This window comes from Pogoniulus pusillus, chromosome 2 (assembly GCF_015220805.1).
Source record: "Pogoniulus pusillus isolate bPogPus1 chromosome 2, bPogPus1.pri, whole genome shotgun sequence".
Lineage (NCBI taxonomy): Eukaryota > Metazoa > Chordata > Aves > Piciformes > Lybiidae > Pogoniulus > Pogoniulus pusillus.
In genome coordinates, this window is record NC_087265.1 from 30,401,482 (window position 1) to 30,423,229 (window position 21,748).

Below are 21,748 nucleotides of genomic sequence, written 5' to 3' on the forward strand. Positions count from 1 at the left end.
ATCTGGGTGAAGCACAAACAAGATTTAATAATATAGAAATAAATCAAATACAAACCATGTATTTGTTCTCTGTCAGGTCCCCAAGATCAGTATTCTGGAGCTTAACAGTAGTAGGAACAGAGAGAGATGATTGTCAGGACTAGATGATATTGATACTTTTTTGCCTCTGATGTCATAATTTTTGAATCAAGCTGTAGGTTTCTAGCTGTGAGGATGCAGTAAAAGATTCTAGGTGTGCATTTCAAAGTGTACTAGATAAGCATGTAAGAAGCAGAAGTGTTGCTAGTACAGGGAATTTGCCTAAACAGTTCAGATAGTAAATTATCTTTTCCTGCTAAATGAATAACTCCCTTTAAAGCATCCAGCTTGACCCCAGACTGTGCAAACCAGGCAATATAAACGCAGATCATAAAGTTCAGCCACTTACAAACAGGATGAGAAAAAATTTAAGCTAAACAGACTTATTCATAATGTTGTCTATGTTTTGTTTTGTCTTGAAACCATAGAATATAGGGGAGAGAAATGGGAATGCTGAATAATGAAGTGATAGAAAGAACATGTGAGTAAACCGGTTCATGGGTCATCTTAGGATATTACAGAATCACAGAATGGTGGGATTGGAAAGGACTTCAGATGATCACAGGAGGTCAGGGGTTGGAAGGAAACCAAAGAGGTCATCGAATCCAACCCATCTGCCAGAGCAGGACCACAAAATCTAGCTCAGGTCACAGAGGAATGCATCCAGACAGGCCTTGAAAGACTCCAGGGAAGAAGACTCCACAGCCTCTCTGGGGAGCCTGTTCCAGTGCTCTGGAACCCTTATGGTAAAGAAGTTTCCCCCCCCTGTGTTGGGGTGGAACCTCTTGTGCTGCAACTTGCATTCATTTCTCTTTGTCCTATCCCAGGGAGCAAGTGAGCAGAGCCTGTGCCCCTGCTCCTGACCCCCAGCCCTCAGATATTTATAAACATCTATTAAATCCTTTCTCAGTCTTCTCTTCTCCAGATTAAAAAGCCCCAGGTCCCTCAGTCTCTCCTCATAAAGCAGGGCTTTAGTTCTCTAATCATCCTCATAGCCCTCCACTGGATCCTCTCCAGCAGATCCCTGTCCCTGGAGAGCCCAAAACTGAATGCAGTACTCAAGATGAAGTCTCACCAGAGCAGAGTGTGGGGGGGAGAACCTCCCTTGATCTGCTGGACACACTCTTCCTAAAACACCCCAGGATCCCATTGACCTTCTTGGCCACAAGGGCACATTGCTGTCCCACGGATAACTTGTTATCCACCAGGATTCTCAGGTCCCTCTCTACAGGGCTGCTCTCCAGCAGATCACCTCCCAGCCTGTACTGGTGCGGTTTATTATTCCTTCCTAGGTGCAGGACTCTGCACTTGTCCTTGTTGAACCTCATTTGGTTCCTCTGTGCCCAGCTCTCCAGTCTGTCCAAGTCTCTTTGGATGGCCGATCCTGTAGTCCAGCCCCCCTGTTAGAGCAGGATCACCTGCAGTAAACCACACAGTAACACATCCTAGTAGGTTTGGAATGCCTCCAGAGACAGAGACCCACAAACTCTCTGGGCAGCCTGTTCCAGTGCTCTGCCACTCTGTGTCCATTGTCCCTTGTCCTCTCCCAAGACACCAGAGAACAGTCTCATGCTTACTTGGGAAGTCATTTTTCCTAATTCTTCCCAAACACCACTTAGCTACTTTTTCTAATGAGTAGTATCAATCAGCAAAAATGCAGTTTCTCATTACATTCTAGAGATCTAACACAGTGCCAACTATCCCTCATCTCACAGTATCACAGTATTATTAGGATTGGAAGAGACCTCACAGATCATCAAGTCCAACCCTTTACGACAGACCTCAAGGCTAGACCATGGCACCAAGTGCCACGTCCAATCCTGCCTTGAACAGCTCCAGGGACGGCGACTCCACCACCTCCCCGGGCAGCCCATTCCAGTGTCCAATGACTCTCTCAGTGAAGAACTTTCTCCTCACCTCCAGCCTAAATCTCCCCTGGCGCAGCCTGAGGCTGTGTCCTCTTGTTCTGGTGCTGGCCACCTGAGAGAAGAGAGCAACCTCCTCCTGGCCACAACCACCCCTCAGGTAGTTGTAGACAGCAATAAGGACACCCCTGAGCCTCCTCTTCTCCAGGCTAAACAATCCCAGCTCCCTCAGCCTCTCCTCGTAGGGCTGTGCTCAAGGCCTCTCACCAGCCTCGTCGCCCTTCTCTGGACACACTCAAGCATCTCAATGTCCCTCCTAAACTGGGGGGGCCCAGAACTGAACACAGTACTCAAGGTGTGGTCTAGCCAGTGCAGAGTACAGGGGCAGAATGACCTCCCTGCTCCTGCTGACCACACCATTCCTGATGCAGGCCAGGATGCCACTGGCTCTCTTGGCCACCTGGGCACACTGCTGGCTCATGTTCAGGTGGATATCAATCAGCACCCCCAGATCCCTCTCTGTCTGGCTGCTCTCCAGCCACTCCAACCCCAGCCTGTATCTCTGCATGGGGTTGTTGTGGCCAAAGTGCAGCACCCTGCACTTGGAGCTATTGAATGCCATCCCATTGGACTCTGCCCATCTGTCCAGGCGGTCAAGGTCCCGCTGCAGAGCCCTTCTGCCCTCCAACCCAGCCACATCTGCCCCTAGCTTAGTGTCATCTGCACACTTGCTGATGACTGACTCCATGCCCTCATCCAGATCATCTATGAAGATGTTAAAGAGGATGGGGCCCAGCACTGGGTGATGCCCAGCCCACCCCACCACAGTCCCCCATGGATGATCTGGAGTGACTGCCATTCCAGATTTTCTTTCTCTGTGATATTTTCCGGCTACCAGCAGAGCTTTTTTTAGTTCATCTTTCCTCCCTGAATGCAATGATTCAGAGTTTCTATACTTGCCTTCACTAACAAAAAACCCAAACAACAAAACAACAACAAAAAAACACAGTGAGCTGGAGTTGTATAAGCAATCATTAGTATAAATCAACAAATCTACTCAGATTTGATTGCTTTTAATTATTGCCATACTTCAAACTTAGGCCAGGCTTTTAGACGTTAAAAAGTCAGCTCTCCACATCAATCTGATTTAGAAAGAAGGAAATTCTTTTTCTATAGAGTAGATTAGTGACAGACAGCTAATATCAATAAATAATACAAAGGCGCATTCTGCTTTTAGGCCACTTAAACCTTGCAGCTTAAAGATACCAAAAAGAGAACAGTGAGATACAGGTGAAGAATTTCAATGCTTGAGCATGCCTGGATTTACAATACACTGTGAGAGGCAGAGAGTATAATGTCCTCAGTGAGGGAATTATACTTCTCCATTTGCAAGCTTTTCATCTTTGCCATATATAATGATACTCTTTTTCACTGAATAATTAATCCAAACAGTACAAGTTACTAATGAAAATAAGATGGAAATATAGTTGTGCAGAAGACAAATGGGTATATGAGTTGTGCATAGAGGCAGTGGAGGTTGCTAACCATTTGTAATATGCCCAAGCCTTTCAGAGGAATTAAAGTCTTACTCTCTGCATCCTATGGAGGCAGCCAGTGTGATTAGAACTGATCCATGTAGTACTAAGAGAATTTCAAAAGGAGGTTTCCTGACATGATTTAATATGAGAAACAGATTCAGATTCTTATTCTGTTAATTCAGATTCAATACTGAACAGCTTTCACTAACTTAAGAATATGAATTATGGATAGTCAGGTACTAAGGGAAAATGCGACTTCAATTCTTAAGCAGAATCTCTCTTTAACATCCAAAAAGATGGGATTCAGTCTGCATGGCCTTCTTTTCTTTTCCCCTGATTTTTTTAATTTAGAGAGAATTCTGCAATTTTGTCTAAACTTCAGACTTAATGATTCTGAATTTCCTGAACAGTGTCATATAGGCCAGGAGACACCTGAAGAAATTTTGTCGCTATTGTGCAGAAGATAACTTGGTCACTGTTTATTCTCCCAACATCTCAGTTTATAAATTCCACTAAAGGTCCATGGGGACACAGTCTCAAGTTGTGCCAGGGGAGGTATAGGCTGGATGTTAGGTGGAAGCTCTTCCCAGAGAGAGTGATTTACCATTGGAATGGGCTGCCCAGGGAGGTGGTGGAGTCACCGTCCCTGGAGGTGTTCAAGAAAAGCCTGGATGAGGCATTTAGTGCCATGGTCTAGTTGACTAGATAGGGCTGGGTGGTAGGTTGGACTGGGTGATCTTGGAGGTCTCTTCCAACCTGGTTGATTCTATGATTCTATAACCACTCCAGCCCCTGTTCAGATGAACAGCCTTTCTCAAGATTGCTACTGCATATAACTAATTCACCACCACAAGACCATCTTTGCAAATGAAGGGAAGCATATCTGCATGACAGCAAGCACTGTGGTGGGTGTTCACAAGCCAGCATGTTTTCAGTATCCAACAACTCTGTGAATTTCATTAGCAAATTAAATCTCAGTGCATTAAATAATTAAGTGGATTAACTGATGCCCTCCCCAATTGTTTAGTCACCTCCACACAAATGTGTTCTAATAAAGCTCTAGATGTGTTGTGTCTCTGGGATGTGCAAGTGATTCCTAGTTAATGCACTCTTGCCATAATTGCTTTTTAATACAGTGGATTAGAAGATTACCTTTAAATTAAACTGTATTTGTAACAGCAAAAAATAATTACACAAATTATATGTTAATCAGTAGATTCAAAGAGTTAAATGATTTTCTAATACTAGTTATTACAATTACTTGATGTCTTTAGAACCTCAGATTTAATCAGTAAATTATCCATGATTTATTGTGGTGCAAAAACAAAATTGTAAGGAACAAAATATTTCACTGTTAGGGATAGAGAAACAGATAATATCAAATTAGTTCTAGTCATTATCATCTGTCTGCTGGAATTCTCATTCTTTTTATCCCAGACACATTAGCTCAGCAACAGCTGCAGCAAATGCAGGATCAAAATTTTACTATAGGCTGGATCCCTTTAGAAACTTCTATTTCTTTGCTAAATGGCTGGTAGCTGCAAAGCCCCCAGATCCCTATTTTGCTTGATGTCTATGGCCAGGCCAGTGGTACATCTTTCAGAGACAGCATCACTTGTGCAATGAAATTGCACTAAGGGTATGAACCAGAAATATAATTAAGAGTTGGATGTCAAATCAAAATAACTTCCATCAGAAGCTGAGAGTTTGGTGCTGTAAGTTATTTTGAAAACCCAGGTTATACCCTGATAATTACAATGAACAGAACGTAAAAGAGTTAGCATGGTTGCTGTCTACAGACATATGGTTTTCATGTTGGGGTAACCAAAGAATAAACAGGTAATTTTCTCCTCTCTCCTGCCTTACTGATTTATTGCTGACACCTTGCTACCTCTTAAGTCATCCTCAGTGTCTGCCCCTGTTCACACTTCTGAATTTACAGCGAGGCTTGTGGGAGGCTGTTCTCTCAATAGTCATTATCAAAAGCATGAAGAATGTTAAAGAACAGGTGCCATTGCTGAAGCAGAAGGAACTGTGCTGAACAGCTTTCAGGTGGAGGTAATTTGACATCAGTGGTTTCAATTGATCTTATTCAAGACCTCTGTGTTTTTGAAGAAAGTGTCAATAAGTTATTTGAATTGTAGGACTTCTTGGCATAAAGGCTGCTGGGTGAACCAGGCAAATGAGACATTGAAAGCTCAACAGATGGAGTTTTGTGAATGAGATCTTTAGAGAGATGTCTGAACTGGTGTAGGTGAGGAATGGAGGCCACTGACAATAGTTAACAACGATGATCTCAGAAGCAGTGTTTTGCTGTGGGGAAGGTGGAATGACAGTGGTTGGTGTTAGGAAGGACATTGTGAAAAGGAACTAAAGGTGATTCACTGAAGCTATCAAGGGAGAAGTGTGTGTAGCTGTGGTGTTTTGATAGAAGAAATTAAAGCTATTGCTGAAGCTCTTGACCTGTTTGTTGCTCATAAAGACTAAGAGAGTCCAGAGAATGCTCCATTAGAAGCACTTTTGATTATGGTAAGATTAAGATCCTGGGTTGAGTAGAGTTTTCATGATGAGTTTTCCCGAAGAATATTTTATCTGAGCTCTTCTTTAAATACAGCCCTTGGTTTTACAAGCAAAATGAGAAAAAAGAAACAAATGCATTAAAATCAAGCTTATAAGGCTAGAATTCAGTGCAGTATTGGCATCTGTTACTGCATTTATATCTGAAGCTAAAATCTTGGCCCTTAGCCTGTGAGCAGCAGTTTATGACCACTCTGGATATAGTTCAGAGCTATGCTAAGTGCTTCCATTTGAAAGACATTTTTCAATTACAGAAAAACAATTTTGGGAAGAGGTTCCGTTCAAAAGTACTTGTTGAAATTCCATTTATGCAGCCTGGCATGATTGCTTTGGTTACGTTGTTAAAGGTCCTGTGAAACCAAACTAACTCCCTGGCAATTGTGTTAGTACTGCATAAGGAAAACAGAAGCTGAATCTGAATCAAACCATTGGAGATGTACATAAGGGATGCGTTTGAATAGTAATGTGGAGCCTCGTTTTTTCCTCCAGTAGTTGTTGTGATCAAAACTTCAATCCTGAGCATCTCAAGCTTTTGAGAAGATCTAGAACCATGTGTTAGATGGTTTAGAACAAATGGCATTTAATGAAGCTACATGAATTTGCAGCTTTAACTCAAAGGCAGCAGATCTGAAGACTCAATTACAGTGGGAAGAAAGAATAAACACAATAAAGCATTGTCTAATGGAAAAGTCAGATTAATTTAATCATGAAGGTTATTAAAATCTAATAACAAATGTGAATTGCATTATAGAATCATTCACCTGGAGAATCCCAATGAAAGACATCTTCATCCCTGGGAATGGAATCGTGGAAGTACACTAAAGTATTTAAAACAAAAGCTCTTCCAGTGGAGCAGCACAACCTAGCCCACAGATTGCTTGCACAGAAAGTAAGTTCCTGGGATTCTGCCCTAAGTTTATTCTTTATTGTATACCAGAGAAGAATGTTTAGAGGCCTTGTGTATAAATGAATTAAAAAGACAAAGGTGGGTGGTTTCTTTGGCTGGGCATGGCAGATTCACTCTCCTCCACCGTATAGCCTAGGCTTTTCTTGCACTAGTATCTGGCACCTGGGTCTGTGTTCCAAAACGCATGACCTTGCAAGAATAAGATTTGTGCTTTGACAATGAAACCTGGGCGTTGTAATAGCTCTGCTTCCACAAAGAACTGTGTCAGTACAATAGTAATAAACAGCTTCCCAATTAAGAATAACATAGAGGCATTTAAAGTAGCATTTAACATTTGCACAGAGCAGCAGAATTTATAAGTGATTTTCTGTAGGTCATTTTTTGTCCTATCAGAATAGTCATTTAGGTGATTTAGTAATCCATGAGGTTACAGAAGCTTAGCTGGTTGGCAAGCTAAATGAACAACTAACAAGAAACCAATGGTTCGAGTGGGAAGTGTGTCAGAACAACAGCAGGTTTTGTGGAGAGGCTGAAAGAGTGAAAAGGATGCATTTCAGCCTGATGAATAGAATGATAGGTAACTGGAAACCATGACTTGCAACAGAACAAGTTTAAGCATAGGTAAGAAGGTGAAGAGTGAGTATGGAGCAAAGAATTGGACTCATGTGGAAGATGATGAGGACACAGAAGAATCAAGACACGCTGAGGGACAACACCAGCTGTAGAGTTTTAGTACAAGAATAAGGACTACTATTGCTGTAGAAATAAAAGAGCTATTAGAGCATAGCATGTATTTTCAAAGACAGGGAGAACAGTGAGATATTGACCAGGACCCTTTTTTGGGTAAACTGGAAGGACAGCAAGGTTACAAAAAATTGCATATGTACATACAAAAGATATTGACTGGGACATGTATTCAGTTGTTCAAAGATCTTATGAGCTAGAATTGCCTTCTATCATTTGCCAGAATATAAAAGTAGAAAAAGCAGTGAGACAAGACAATATAATAGTGAATCTTCCCTCTTTTGGAGACCATGACTGCCTGGATATTAGCTGAAGCCATCTAGTAAATGAAAGGTGGATGTATCTATTTGACAGGGTTGCTTAGGAAACCTGGATTTATTGAAATAAACTACTCATTCAGCCACAGGAAAGGGATAGATTGGATTTACAAAGCCCTACCTCCATAATTTTAGTGTGCAACTGGCTCTGCAAGTAATTACCATCTCTAAGCAATCAGTAATATTGTAAGTTAAAGAAACAGGAACACAGTTTAAGGCACATCTTATATCTTAACCTGATCTATGAGAGATTACTTGGGTCTAGTAGGAGGTTTTCACTTCAGAAACTATTACAGATCATGGAATTAGACTGGAAAAAGAATTTTGAAGGGTCTGAGACAAACTCATTCAGAGTTGACCTACAGTGGCTTCTCAGGCAAAGGATGAATAATCCATTAATAAATGAAAGGTGTTTTTTTTACATGAAGAGAAGCAGTAAAGCACCAGCAAGTCCAGGACAACAACTGAAAAATAATGTATATTTTTCATACACTTCAAAGCATAGGAGATGCCTCAAACCAGTCAAAAGTTTTAACCCCACTTAAACCCTCTGCAGGGAGCATTGCAAGCAGCTGCATCCGAAGTAGCTTAAATCTGCAAAATGTCTCATGCATGCTGCAGTGAGCTTTTCTGGGGTTTAACTATCATTTAGCTGTATTTAGCTTGTATTACAAGACATTCTGGGTATACCTGAAACTATAAGAACTACATTAACTCAGGATTCTTCTTCAACGCTCTCCAGCTATGTCCCATTGTTTCACCACAGACTTTTGTTGGATGCTATCCAGTGGTTCAGTACAGGTGTCATAAATGAAGTTATGACATAAAACATTTGTTACACTTGACAGCAACATTCATTACTGAAACAGCAGCCAGAATGCATTTGCTTACAGTATTTAGCCACTATGTGATGAGAGGTAAGAGTACTTTGGCAGCTGGCAGGAGTGGAGAGGCTCAAGGAAGTGACACTGAGTCTTATCTCCCATGGTTCAATGATGTTTTGTGTGCACATGTTGCCAAGAGACCTGCTATTGAACAGTGAACACTTTTGTTATTATTTATCTTCTTTATTTTTTTTCTCATAATGCCTACAGGCTCCACTGCTTGAGCTGTAAAAGCTCCTGCCCTAGCTGATCTAAGGAGATAAGCTGAACAAAGCAGTGTTACTGCTTCCTATTGCAGATGGAGAAATAAATGACATGTACTGTCAGGGAGCAGCACAGTTGTTGGAACTGATCTCCAAATGTGTCCTGTCTGTTGATCCTCCACTAATGCTCTTGTATTGTGTTCATGGATCTGTGCATAGAAAAGTTATTAGGTTCCTGCAGTGAATGTTCTTTGGCAATTAAAGTACTAAAGACCTACATTTTTGTTCCCATCTCTGTAAATAGAAGCTCTTGGAGCATCAATACAGACATTTAAAGCTACATAACAATCGACATACGTTTTCTGGCAGTCTACCTGACTCACGCCACCTGGATGCATGTGCTTCACCTATCCACGCTTAGTTCTTGCAATGGGCTTTCCCAAATCCTGGCTTCTATGGAGCCATGCCACACTGTGTGATTAATTTGATTGTTAGTAATAGAAGAGACTGCTTCCATCTCAGGGCAGCACCTTGATCTGAGGGCTATAAAATCTTTCTTATCAGATTTGAGATAATTTTGGGGGTTTTATGCAGTGGAATGCTAAACCAAGAGAGATTCAAAAAGGCCTGGTCCAAGATAATTCTTAGCTCAGGAACTAGTTTGTTCAGTGTCACTAGGGGACAACAGCAGAGCAGGAGGAGGAAAACGGATGCTCTCTTCCTTGTGAAGTGAGTACCATAAACACCTAAAGGACATTGACTTTCTGATCTGATTTACTCTCGTTCTTCTTCTCTCAGTTTCAATACTGAGTCAAAGGAGTTTTGCAGATTATGGAAAACTTACTGCCCACCAAGCTCATTTGCTTTATTGGTATACCTAAAGACAAAATGGTCCTGGCATAGAGAGGTCTATTTTAAACAGCTGAGTTTCACCTACGCCTGTCACTGAGTAATTGTTACACCTACTACAGCTCCTTCCTCAATAAAAAAAGTCACAGAAGAAAGTTTAAGAAAAAACTATAGAAGCTTTGTACCATGTAAAGGCTTCATTTCACATATGGAAGTCCATGGGTAAGTAAACCAGCTAACCCCTATGATAGATTTATGCCAGCAGCATTTTCTAGCATGGGACTCCAAGGGCATAAGAGTCAGGATTTCACAGCACTGTAAGGCTAATGATTAAAGTATGTGTGGTGGTAGTCACAGTAACAGCACTGAATGGGCAAGCACCCGCCTTTCTCTTACATGTTCTGACAGCCTGATATTAAAGACCTGCAAGTGTCAGAAGATGTAGGAAATCAGCTAGCCCCTTTGACAGACTTTACAGCGCAGTGTTTGTGCTGTCAAGGCAGTGAATATGACAACTCTGAAAAATGACAGTAATAGGAATGTTTAGGTATGGGAACAAACCCAATAGAGATGCTGCTGTTGACAACAACACACTTTAAAAGTGGACTCTTTGAGCTTTCACTTGAAGATTATTTTATTAAGGTACTTCATACACTTCTGGGTTGGTTGGTTTGGTTTGGTTTTAGAGGCTTCCTGTGTATCTTTCTGGTTTTACTGCTTGGGTAAAATACTATTTAACTGTAATGTGGAAGAAGGATATAAATCATTCTCTGACATAGTTTCACCATGGCAGTGTAGGTAACATTTGAAGGCTGCATTGAGCAGGATTAAAAACCTTTTTCTTTTCTTTTTTTTTTTTTTATATATCCTGAGAAGTTTATGAACAGACAAAAGAAACAGAACAGACAAAAGAAATCGACTTAAGAGTTGGGAGAGATGAAGCTTGAGAAGATTAAAGACTGAACCCATCCTGGCTACCTAAAATTGAGGTAATTTGTTCAAGCTTGTAGGGGAATTACCTCTGGAGTGAAGAGAAGGTGGGGACCTGCAGACCACATTTTATTCTGCTCATGTCTTTCTCGTCACTGTTGAAAATGCCCAGACAGTTACAACAGGCTGGGCACAGAACAGTAAGGAGGGTAACCTCAGGCTAAGCTGGAGGCACACACAGCAGAAACCAGGCTCAACTTTCCCAGCTGTTTCAGCAGTACTTTAACTAGCTCTGCATCAGCCTTCCTCTCCAGGGAGCATCATCTAGGGAAGGATTTTGCTTGACAAAAAACAAAATCCACATACACTAGATCATCCTCTAAGCTTGAAATAATAATGATAACAACAAACAGCTTTAAGGACAAAACAGAAGTGTTTCCTGATCTTATTTGCTAGAAAAGACTGATGAGTGCAAGAAGCATTAGGAATCAACAGTGTTTACACAGAGCTTCTGCTCTGATTTGGGCTCATAAGGACACTGAACTTCTCTTTAATGAGCATGCTCAGACATAAAACATTTATGCAGAACATTGTGAGGTAAAGCAAGATAAATACTACTTTTCTCAAAAGTGGTTTGTTGTTTTTTTTTCCTGAAGTAGTAGTTTTCATGACTCCTGCTTGAACTCTAGAAATAAACTGAAGTTTGGCTTTCAGGTCTGTATGAGCAAACCCTTTTGTCTGAGTCCATCTTCATTTCAGGCTTTGATCACCTGCAGTGGTTATTAGCTGTGGTGTAAGAGCTGGCTCTTGGGGTCAAGAGACTTGTATAAAAAAGGAACTGCTAATTACAGTCCATTTCAATAAGCTTAGAAATAGAGCAGAGGCAAGTCCATTATATCAGAGTTAATAAGGTTACAAGATGTGGATGCACATGATCTGCTTTGTTACTAAAAGCTACTTAAAGGATTGATTGTTGCCATAGCATGAGAGTTGCACCAAATGATTAAGACTTTAGTTTAACAGAGGTTATTGCCTATGTAGGTCTGACTTTCAATGGTGTTTCAGCGCCCGAAGGTGTATTCGGGCGCCTAGTAACATTTTCAGAAGCTCTGATAGACACAAATCTGCCAGCAGCACAAATTAGGGAATTTCTGCTGAAAATTTCTTTGAGGTGCCTGTTTGGAAGTTTTGAGTAGGATTTAATCTCAACCTGCTGCAGCTGTCTGAAAATGAGCTATGTAAAGTCACTCTGTAGTCAGTGCACAGAGACAATCACCTGCAGTAGCTGTCGGAAAGAGGCAGGGTGAGTACCTTTTGAAAAGGAAGCTTTTTCACTGTTAGCTGCACAAGAAGCCCAGATGAACTAACTACTTGTCTCAGGACAGCGAGGTTAGATAAGATGAATCCCAGTCTGTGTCAAAAAACAATTGCACATCTGGTCATTCCTTTAGAGTTAATGGAAAGGATGATGCATATGCTGTCCAAGGGAAAAATAAATCATCGTTCACATCCTGGTCTCATCTTCTGCAACACAAGCATATCCATCTTCTCACTTGAGAAAGGAAGGAATATCAAAGAGGCTTTACTTGAATGACTGCATACACCTGAAAATAGAGAGTGAGGAAAAGAGAAAGACTAGAATATTAATAAAAAGGTTATGTTTTATTCTCTGGATGCTTTTAAAATGGTGTCTCCATTAGCCAGAGCTGTGTTACTGCATACCTGGAATTTTTTCTTGACTTTGTACATTGCTCAACTTCAGTGAATTCTTAAAATGAGACACACTGATGCCTAAAATACATACAGCTCTAGTCAAGTAGGAGCTGCAGAGGCATGTTTTTGCACCTAAACTATATTCAGAGACCTCCCTGGTAACAAAAACAGGGATGAATTTCTGTTTGTGGTGACAGCAGTTTTGCTGTGACTTATTTTTTTCTAACACAGCAGAAAGTTGTAATTTTTTCTTAATGAAAATTGTCATTTAAGATGAGTGCATTTCCCCTCCCTCTGACTCTTAAAACATGATGAAACCAGACAACATGTTACGGAGCTAATATTACATGCAGTGCAGTACTTGATATGCTGCTTCCAATATATAAGTTTACAAAAGAGAAAAGCTCTTTCTGCAGGATAAGCTCGCAGTGTGAACCTTAACCATGCTCTGGAGCATTTGCCATCCTGGATGAGACACTTAGTGCCATGGTCTAGTTGACTGGATAGGGCTGGGTGCTAGGTTGGACTGGATGATCTTGGAGGTCTCTTCCAACCTGGTTGATTCTATGACTCTATAAAATTTCCTTAGGCTGGTCTTGGTTCCTGTCTCATTCTTTGCATGTAGCAGATTTCCTGACAGCATCTCTAGCATCACATAAAAAGTCCCTCAGAAAGTTTCTCTGTATGCAGAGCTTCAGCTTGGCAACTTCTGCAGATAATCTTATGGTGATTTATTCCTTTTTCAAGATCATTGGATGATACTGTTCTTTACTTTTTTCTTCCATTGCTTTCTTTGTCAAGCAGCATTTAAAAACTTGACATTTTTGTCATGTTGCTGCCCTGGGCAGCACAAGCACAACTGCAACAACATTACTGTTGTCACCCTCTGTGAAGTTTCTCAGCCAACAAGTGTTGAGGAGGTTATTGCTCTGCCAAGGCTCCAGACAGCTCCCTGTTGATGCAGTGTCACTGAACACATTCCCCTTTAATAGCAATATGAAAAACCAAATGCTGCCTCTTGGGATTGTTGATTTCAGAAGAGATTGGTGGGACTGAGGTCCCGCATTGGATAGCGGTGCAAAGATTTTTGCCAGAATGCTGTCTGCCTTGTTCCTCATCTGTCTTTTTCTCAAGGTAGATTCATTTGGAAATGTGGATTTACACGTCTTACCCATACATGGATATTCTGGTTTACACTCAAAGCCAGACAAATGTGCCCCTATTATGTTCAAAAAAATATTCCTTTTGTGTAGAAATTTTCATTTAAAAAAAAGCAGAACGCAGCAAAACAAAAAACCACACACAGAAAATAAACCAAAACACACCAACAAAACCAGACATATATACCCCACATCCCAGCCCTGAATAGAAGATAGAGATTGTTGCCCTTCTGTTCCAAGCATGCTTCATTTGCACATCCAGAAAGGTTTTGCCATCTTGCATCATAGAATCAACCAGGTTGGAAGAGACCTCCAAGATCATCCAGTCCAACCTAGCACCCAGCCCTACCCAGTCCAGTAGACCATGGCACTAAGTGGCTCATCTAGTCTTTTCTTGAACACCTCCAGGGACAGTGACTCCACCACCTCCCTGGGCAGCCCATTCCAATGCCAATCACTCTCTCTGGGAAGAACTTCCTCCAAACATCCAGCCTATACTTCCCCCAGCACAACTTGAGACTGTGTCCCCTTGCTCTATTGCTGGTTGCCTGGGAGAAGAGACCAACCCCCACCTGGCTACAACCTCCCTTCAGGTAGTTGTAGACAGCAATGAGGTCCCCCCTGAGCCTCCTCTTCTCCAGGCTAAACAACCCCAGCTCCCCCAGCCTCTCCTCATAGGGTTTGTGTTCCAGGCCCCTCAGCAGCTTTGTTGCCCTTCTCTGGACATGTTCCAGCTCCTCAACATCTCTCTTGAATTGAGGGGCCCAGAACTGGACACAGGACTCAAGATGTGGCCTGACCAGTGCTGAGTACAGGGGAAGAGTAACCTCCCTTGTCCTACTGGCCACACTGTTCCTGATGCAGGCCAGGATGCCATTGGCTCTCTTGGCCACCTGGGCACACTGCTGGCTCATCTTTAGCCTACTATCTATCAGCACCCCCAGGTCCCTTTCTTCCTGGCTGCTCTCCAGCCACTCTGTCCCCAGCCTGTGGGGCTGCTTGGGGTTGTTGTGTCCAAAGTGCAGAACCCTGCACTTGGCCTTCTTAAATCTTATCCCATTGGCCTCTGTCCACCCATCCAGCCAGGCAAGGTCCCTCTGCAGGGCTCTCCTACCTTCCAACAGATTGACACCTGCTCCTAGCTTGGTGTCATCTGCAAACTTACTGATGCTGGACTCAATCCCCTCATCCAGGTCATCAATAAAGATGTTGAACAGGACTGGGCCCAGCACTGATCCTTGGGGAACACCACTAGTGCCTGGCTGCCAACTGGATGTGGCACCATTCACCACCACTCTCTGAGCTCTGCCATCCAGCCAGTTCTTGATCCAGCACAGAGTGAATCTGTCCAAACCATGAGCTGCCAGCTTGGCTAGGAGCTTCTTGTGGCAGACAGTGTGAAAGGCTTTGCTGAAGTCGAGGTAGACTACATCCACAGCCTGCCCCACATTCACCAGGCAGGTAACCTGATCATAAAAGGAGGTCAGGTTGGTGAGGCAGGACCTGCCCTTCCTCAACCCCTGCTGGCTGGGCCTGATCCCTTGGCCATCCTGTAGGTGCTTTGTCATGGCATTTAAGATGACCTGTTCCATCACCTTGCCTGGCACTGAGATCAGGCTGACAGGTCTGACAGACTCTGCCCCAAAAAAATCTGCTTTAATACTTTCTGGTTTGTTTGAACCTAGTCTGAAAATCCCAACTGCTACTAAAAGGCCAAGTAAAAATCTACTATAAACAAGCTCAAGTCTAGTTGAAAGGCAGCTTTACACTAATGGTCTGAGTCTATAAATCCTTATAAAAAAGGCTTTAAGTTCTTCTTATATAAAGGATTTTCTTCTATCAGATAAATGCTTTCTTTGCTCTGACTAGCTTTCTGGTAAATTTTCTGATTGCAGTAGGATTTGCCAAGTTCTGAGATCTGTTTAAGCTCTGGAAATAATGCCCTTTCCGCTAGGTCACATTTTCTACACTCTAAGAAGTGAAGGCCAACCATTACGCCGCACTCTTACTCTTTTGAGGGAAATGTATAAGGCTGGATCCTGCCACACACACACTTCTCATGCAGGACAAGTCTCTATACACAGATTTTTAAAGACAACAACTGAGTTTCTATTAGCACACTGCCTAGGTGATTAGAGTTTTTCTGTGTTCCTGCAGAATTATCACAGTATCACAGTATCATCAGGGTTGGAAGAGACCTCACAGATCATCAAGTCCAACCCTTTACCACAGAGCTCAAGGCTAGACCATGGCACCAAGTGCCACGTCCAATCCTGCCTTGAACAGCTCCAGGCACGGCGACTCCACCACCTCCCCGGGCAGCCCATTCCAGTGTCCAATGACTCTCTCAGTGAAGAACTTTCTCCTCACCTCAAGCCTAAATCTCCCCTGGCACAGCCTGAGGCTGTGTCCTCTCATTCTGGCGCTGGCCACCTGAGAGAAGACAGCAACCTCCACCTTTGTAAATGTCTATGGAATAATTTGTCTAAGAAACTTCTCTGCTATTACATTTCTATTGCAACCTTTAATACTTGTGTCTAGGATCCTGCATTATATGCCCTCAGTTTAGAAAACTGCCTTTCTCTTTAAATGATCTGTTAGTGTACTGCTAAAAGCAACTAAAAGTGCATTTGTTCATTACAAGACCTTGTGCTGTAATTCATTATTGCAATAATGAATCTGTTTGTGATGCCCTGATCCTGCCATCATTTAAGCACATGATTACGCTGAATTGAATGACTTCACATGCATTAAGGTGAGTCACGAGTTTAAGTGCATACTGAGATGAGCTAATTTCCCATAATAATCTTTGCCAAATCTTTGTCTATTCAAATACTTCTTCCGGGGGGAGGGGGGGGAGAAAGTGATTAGATTAGATAATGACAAAAAATATTATAATTTGGTACCAAGGTATTAAAAACCTGTATCAGCATCTTGCCTTCGGGTCTCCATTACTGGAAATTCTTAGTAAATCATGGAATCAGCCAGGTTGCTGCAACAACATCAGAGAGATGTTGAGGTGCTGGAACGTGTCCAGAGAAGGGCAATAAGGCTGGTGAAGGGCCTGAAACACAGCCCTGTGAGGAGAGGCTGAGGGAGCTGGGGGTGTTTAGCCTGGACAAGAGGAGGCTCAGGGGGGACCGGCAACCAGCAACAGAACAAGGGGACACAGTCTCCAGTTGTGCCAGGGGAAGTATAGGCTGGATGTTAGGAGGAAGTTCTTCCCAGAGAGAGTGATTGGCATTGGAATGGGCTGCCCAGGGAGGTGGTGGAGTCACCGTCCCTGGAAGTCTTCAAGAAAAGTCTGGATGAGGCACTTAGTGCCATGGTCTGGTTGACTTGATAGGGCTGGGTGCTAGGTTGGACTGGATGATCTTGGAGGTCTCTTCCAACCTGGTTGATTCTATGATTCTAAATGAGTTGCAACTTACTCAAGATTATTCTTCTGAGCCCTCTCCCATTTGAAGGATCTAAATAAACATAATGAGAATGCAAGAGGGGTGGGGGGAAGGGATTGTCATAATTTCCGAGAAAATAGTATTTAGGAGGTTTTATTTACATTGAGGATTATACATTCGCATTTGGACTTGGAACAACAACAAAACCCCCACATTTCTAGGCAAAAGGTACTGTTTATGTGGAAGGTGAGTAATAATTGCTGTGTTTTTTGAGAGCTATCTACAGAACAACAGAAAAAGTGCACAAGACAATCGTATGGTGGAATCAGTTGCCTGGTAAATAACTTGCTGCTTGGTGTGACAGTAATGAAGAATTTTATCTAGAGCCATTGCAGCCACAGTTGCATCAGCTATAAGCATTTTATTTAGTCTTATTGTTTATTTACTAATTATTTTTATTCTCTGTTATTATTTCTTTTTGCTTACACAAGCATGCTACCATTTGCATGAAGAGTCTTTGAGGTGTTTGACCCCACCTCAGAAAGGTTCCTCATGTTTTGTCTAATTTCATACTAAGTAAAAACTGTGAGCCAAATGATGAGTTGGTGTAAAGCACTTTGGTGTTTTATTTCCATTTCCCAGATCAGGATTCAAGCCCATCCAGTTCATTTTAATTTGCGGCACAGGCAATGCCAGCTCAGAAGCTGGAGGTCACACAGTCACTGTCATGCTGTGTGCAGGCTGAGAAGTAAGTTTTAGTGGCTCATGGGATGAATCTCAGACAGTTATGATGCTACCTTGTGTGGCTGTTATCTCTGAACCAGCTTTGTATACTGAGTGGCACCTGCTAACTCTACATGGTGCAGTGCACACACAAGGCTTCAGAACCAAGTCCTCTCCTGCTGCTAAGATGCCCAGATAACTTTTAACTTAGAAAGGCAATGTGATCATGGCTAATGAAGTTCATTTCACCTAGCCTGAGAGGTACCTTGTTCCTAGGAGACTCCCTAAGCTGAATGATCATCATGATGATGCAAACGGTTGCAGCTTCAATAATGACAAAAAAAATCTTATTTCAGAGGGAGTGTCATTCATTAGGGCTGCATGATTTATAATATCATGAGGAAAGATGCCTTTCAAAAGGGAACAGGAAAGAAAATATGTTTAATAAAATATGCCATGCAAGGAATAAGTACCCTTTGGTAAAGTAAACTTAAAAAAAAAAAAATCCAAAGACAACCCTTGTCTTAGAATATATCTATTGACTAACAATCATATGCCAAAATTAAGCTAAATTCCATTTTGCCAATTCTTGACTCCTGAGTAATGGCATTGGTTGAATCATTAGTGTTAAGTCCTTAAAGTATAAGTAGTTTCCTAATACTTTCCATTCTGGGGCATCTTTCTTTATAAAAAATAGAAGACACTACAAAACCAGATGCTGTTCTGTGTGCATAGGAGAAATCAATGGATGGGATCAATTCTCCCTCCATAGGTAATAAATGCTGAGAAGCATTTCTGTCTATCTAAATTGATCCTAGAGAATTCTTTAAATTGGTTCTGATGTGTACAAAAATCATTATCCTATTGATCAAAGCTTTTCTTTCTTTCTTTTTTTGATATGTTATTTCATCTCTGCCATGGTTAATGGTCTCAGGCTTCTCCTCGCAGTTATGATAAACAGAATTTCTTAAATCCATAAAAGACTGTCATTTTAATGAAACAAGAAACAACTGAGTTTGTGTCCTTGAAGATGAACGCTTTGCTTACCGTTGGTGCAAGTATTTTTAAACTGGGAAGTTACTACATCTGAATTATTTACAGTAACTACCACAATTTTATTTGAAGCAGTTGTCCAAATCCAAGACCTCAACCAGTCCATTTGCCCTATGAATAAAAGCTTGCTGAAATGAAGAGGAGAATTTTCAGTCTGTCCTTGTTCTGTTCTGTGGCCAGGCAAAGGTGTTCACGTTAGCTGCTGAGTCTATGGAAAAAGCTCACTATGAGACAGTGAACAGTGCTAGTTATCAGTATGGATATCTCAGCCTAACATGCTACAGTAAGTTGTGGACTTTGTGACTTCTGTTAAATGCTGGTTTATTAACATTTGAACTGCTAAACTACTCTAGAAACATTAAGTATTTCTCTGCTAAACCAGGATGTCATGGGTTTATTTAAAGAAAGCCGACAGAAATTAAACTCTCAAATCAAATTGGAGAGAAAATACAGAATTACATTGAGAGAGAGAGAGAATACAGCGATAGACATTACAAAGAAATCACCATGGCAAACCCCCTTGAAGTTTCCCCCATCCCCAAAAAACTAAATCTACATTCCCCAGTGCTCCAATCCCCCTCCACCCCCCACCAATGCCTCCAACATCCAAGAGGCCTATTGCTTACATGTTCCCATTAACTTGGCTCCTGCCACACACACAGGGCAGGAGGAGGAAAGGAGAACGAACTGACCTTGTTGTGAGTCTGTAAAGAGATAGCAGAATTATGGGATTGAATAACAATCTTCTAGTCCCCAGAATTTTTTTTTTAACCCTATAGCCTCAATCTGGGACACAGGATTTTTCAGAGTACCTAGTAATTGAATAATACATACTTTGTAAATTAATTTGCCTGAAGAAGAGTTCAATGTTTCAACATTGGTGGTGTGGTTTGCCCAGACACAGCAGCGTGTGTAGTAGTCTGCAATGCGAGCAGGAGGCATGGGCCAAAGAGGGCAGGGTAGGTCTGGTGGAGTGCTGGCTTTGAAGAGTGATCTGTTCCCAACTGTTCGAGGTATCAGCTGCCTGACAGCCTTTACCACTGTGATTTGTTCTAGGGTGAAATCTTAATGCTTTAGCTAACATCATTCCTTGACCAGTAGAGCCTGGTATCAGTAAACTGGCCTGCTTTTCCAGTCCACAGGGGTGTCTGGCTGTTTAAGTTGGCAAAGCAGTGCTTAATGTAGGCTTGGTAAGGTTTTGCTCAAAATTCATTTTACAAAGAAGACAGTAGTTATGGCTCTGGTTTCTGTTAGGCTCTTACAGAACATAAATTGTCAAACTGTCTTGTGACAAATACAGGTTTTGTTTCCTCTACCCCAAGTAATTTGGTTTCATCAAACCAGCAAATCGGTCTTGTCCAGGTTTGTCTTCTGAAGAAATATAGTAATGAATTAGATTGCTTCAATATACCAACACTATTTTAAGTTTAACTACCAGCTCAAATTAGGAGATGGATTTCATATTGTATTCACATGAGCAGCTCTGGTTTTGTTAGCATTTACATAGCAATGTAGGTATGCAAAGCTGCTTGCAGATGAGAAAAGGCACATTGCTCTCTTATACTCAATATAATTGAGCATCACCGAATACAAAAAATGAGATCATACATCTAGGGCCTTTCTTGGGCCCCTAATTTTATGTACATTTGGAAAATTTGCAGGGTCAGATTTCTGTACAAGATAATTTATTTTAATGACCCCGTTCTCTAAAGTGACATTGTGCTAAGACTGCACATGGCATTGTATCCTGCATGCCTCTCTGCAAGGCTTATGCTGAATTGGGAATCAAGAGGAACCAGGTCAGAGACTATGCTATAGACTCCCAGCTTCCTGAGAAAAGAGCCTGGGAAACTGTGACAGCAACCCCTCCACATGCTTTGGGTACTGTCTGATAATATTTTGTGAGTAAATACTTGCCTCTTGAAATTTACTAATTGCCTTCTGCCATAAGCAGAAAGGAGTTTCCTGAGTCCTCTAGTGGATAAGCTGTATAATTAACCACAAGAATCTTCTCTTCCAATATAATGTTTGCATTTACCACTTTAAGTTTTCTGGTTTTGCCTGTTCCCTGCATGTGTAAATTCCCAAACTGTGCATTTTGCACCTTGTGAATAAGTTTTCTGGCAAGTTTAAATGTTAATAAACGGTTTTCATAGTTATTAACAATCTTCACCTGGATATCAAAATTAATACAGTTTATTAATTTTGCATAATCCATGACAGCCTTGCAGCTCCCAGGTTAGCTGGGATTTGGACTAGCACTTTGGTGGAAACTCTGTGTTTCACCCACACCATTTGGGTGCTAGTTTGGAGTCTGGTTCAGCTCTGGATTCCTTTATGGGGCTCCAAGTAAGGAAAGAGCTGTGACACCATGGGCTGAATGAAGCTTGAGGCTTGTATATGGCAAAAACATGACCAGCCATGTACATTTAGTGTGCAAATAGTTTTTCCTTGGGTAAGCTGTCATCCCTCTAGTGATTCCTTGAACAGAAGTTGTTTATACCTTTCATTGCCTTTGCTGCCTTTCTCTCACTCCCTTTTCTAACTCACAGCATCCTTCCTGAAGCAAGTGACCAGATGGTCAGAGCTTATGTTATTCTAAGGACATAATAGGGGTACATCAGAAAAATTAGTACCTATGCTTTAGCAATGGGCAGCAGCAAATCAGCTGTAATTAGTCCAAAGGCTGCAACTGTAAGGTCTCTGTCGTGGTAATGTGCTTTGTCATCACTCCTGATTGACAGTTTGAAGAAGAAGAATGAGCTCAGGACTGGCATGGAGCCAGACAGAGCAAAGCTTCATTTTAGCT

General features: G+C 41.8%; 1 long non-coding RNA gene across 1 annotated transcript in view; it reads left to right on the forward strand.

The window, feature by feature from the left end:
- LOC135183782 (uncharacterized) overlaps positions 1-9,347 on the forward strand; it is a 246,860-nt gene extending 237,513 nt beyond the window's left edge. The window contains exons 3-4 of the long non-coding RNA XR_010305719.1: positions 6,810-6,947; positions 9,121-9,347. This is a non-coding gene — a long non-coding RNA (uncharacterized LOC135183782). The remainder of the gene's footprint in view (positions 1-6,809; positions 6,948-9,120) is intronic.
- The last annotated feature ends 12,401 nt before the right edge of the window (positions 9,348-21,748 follow it).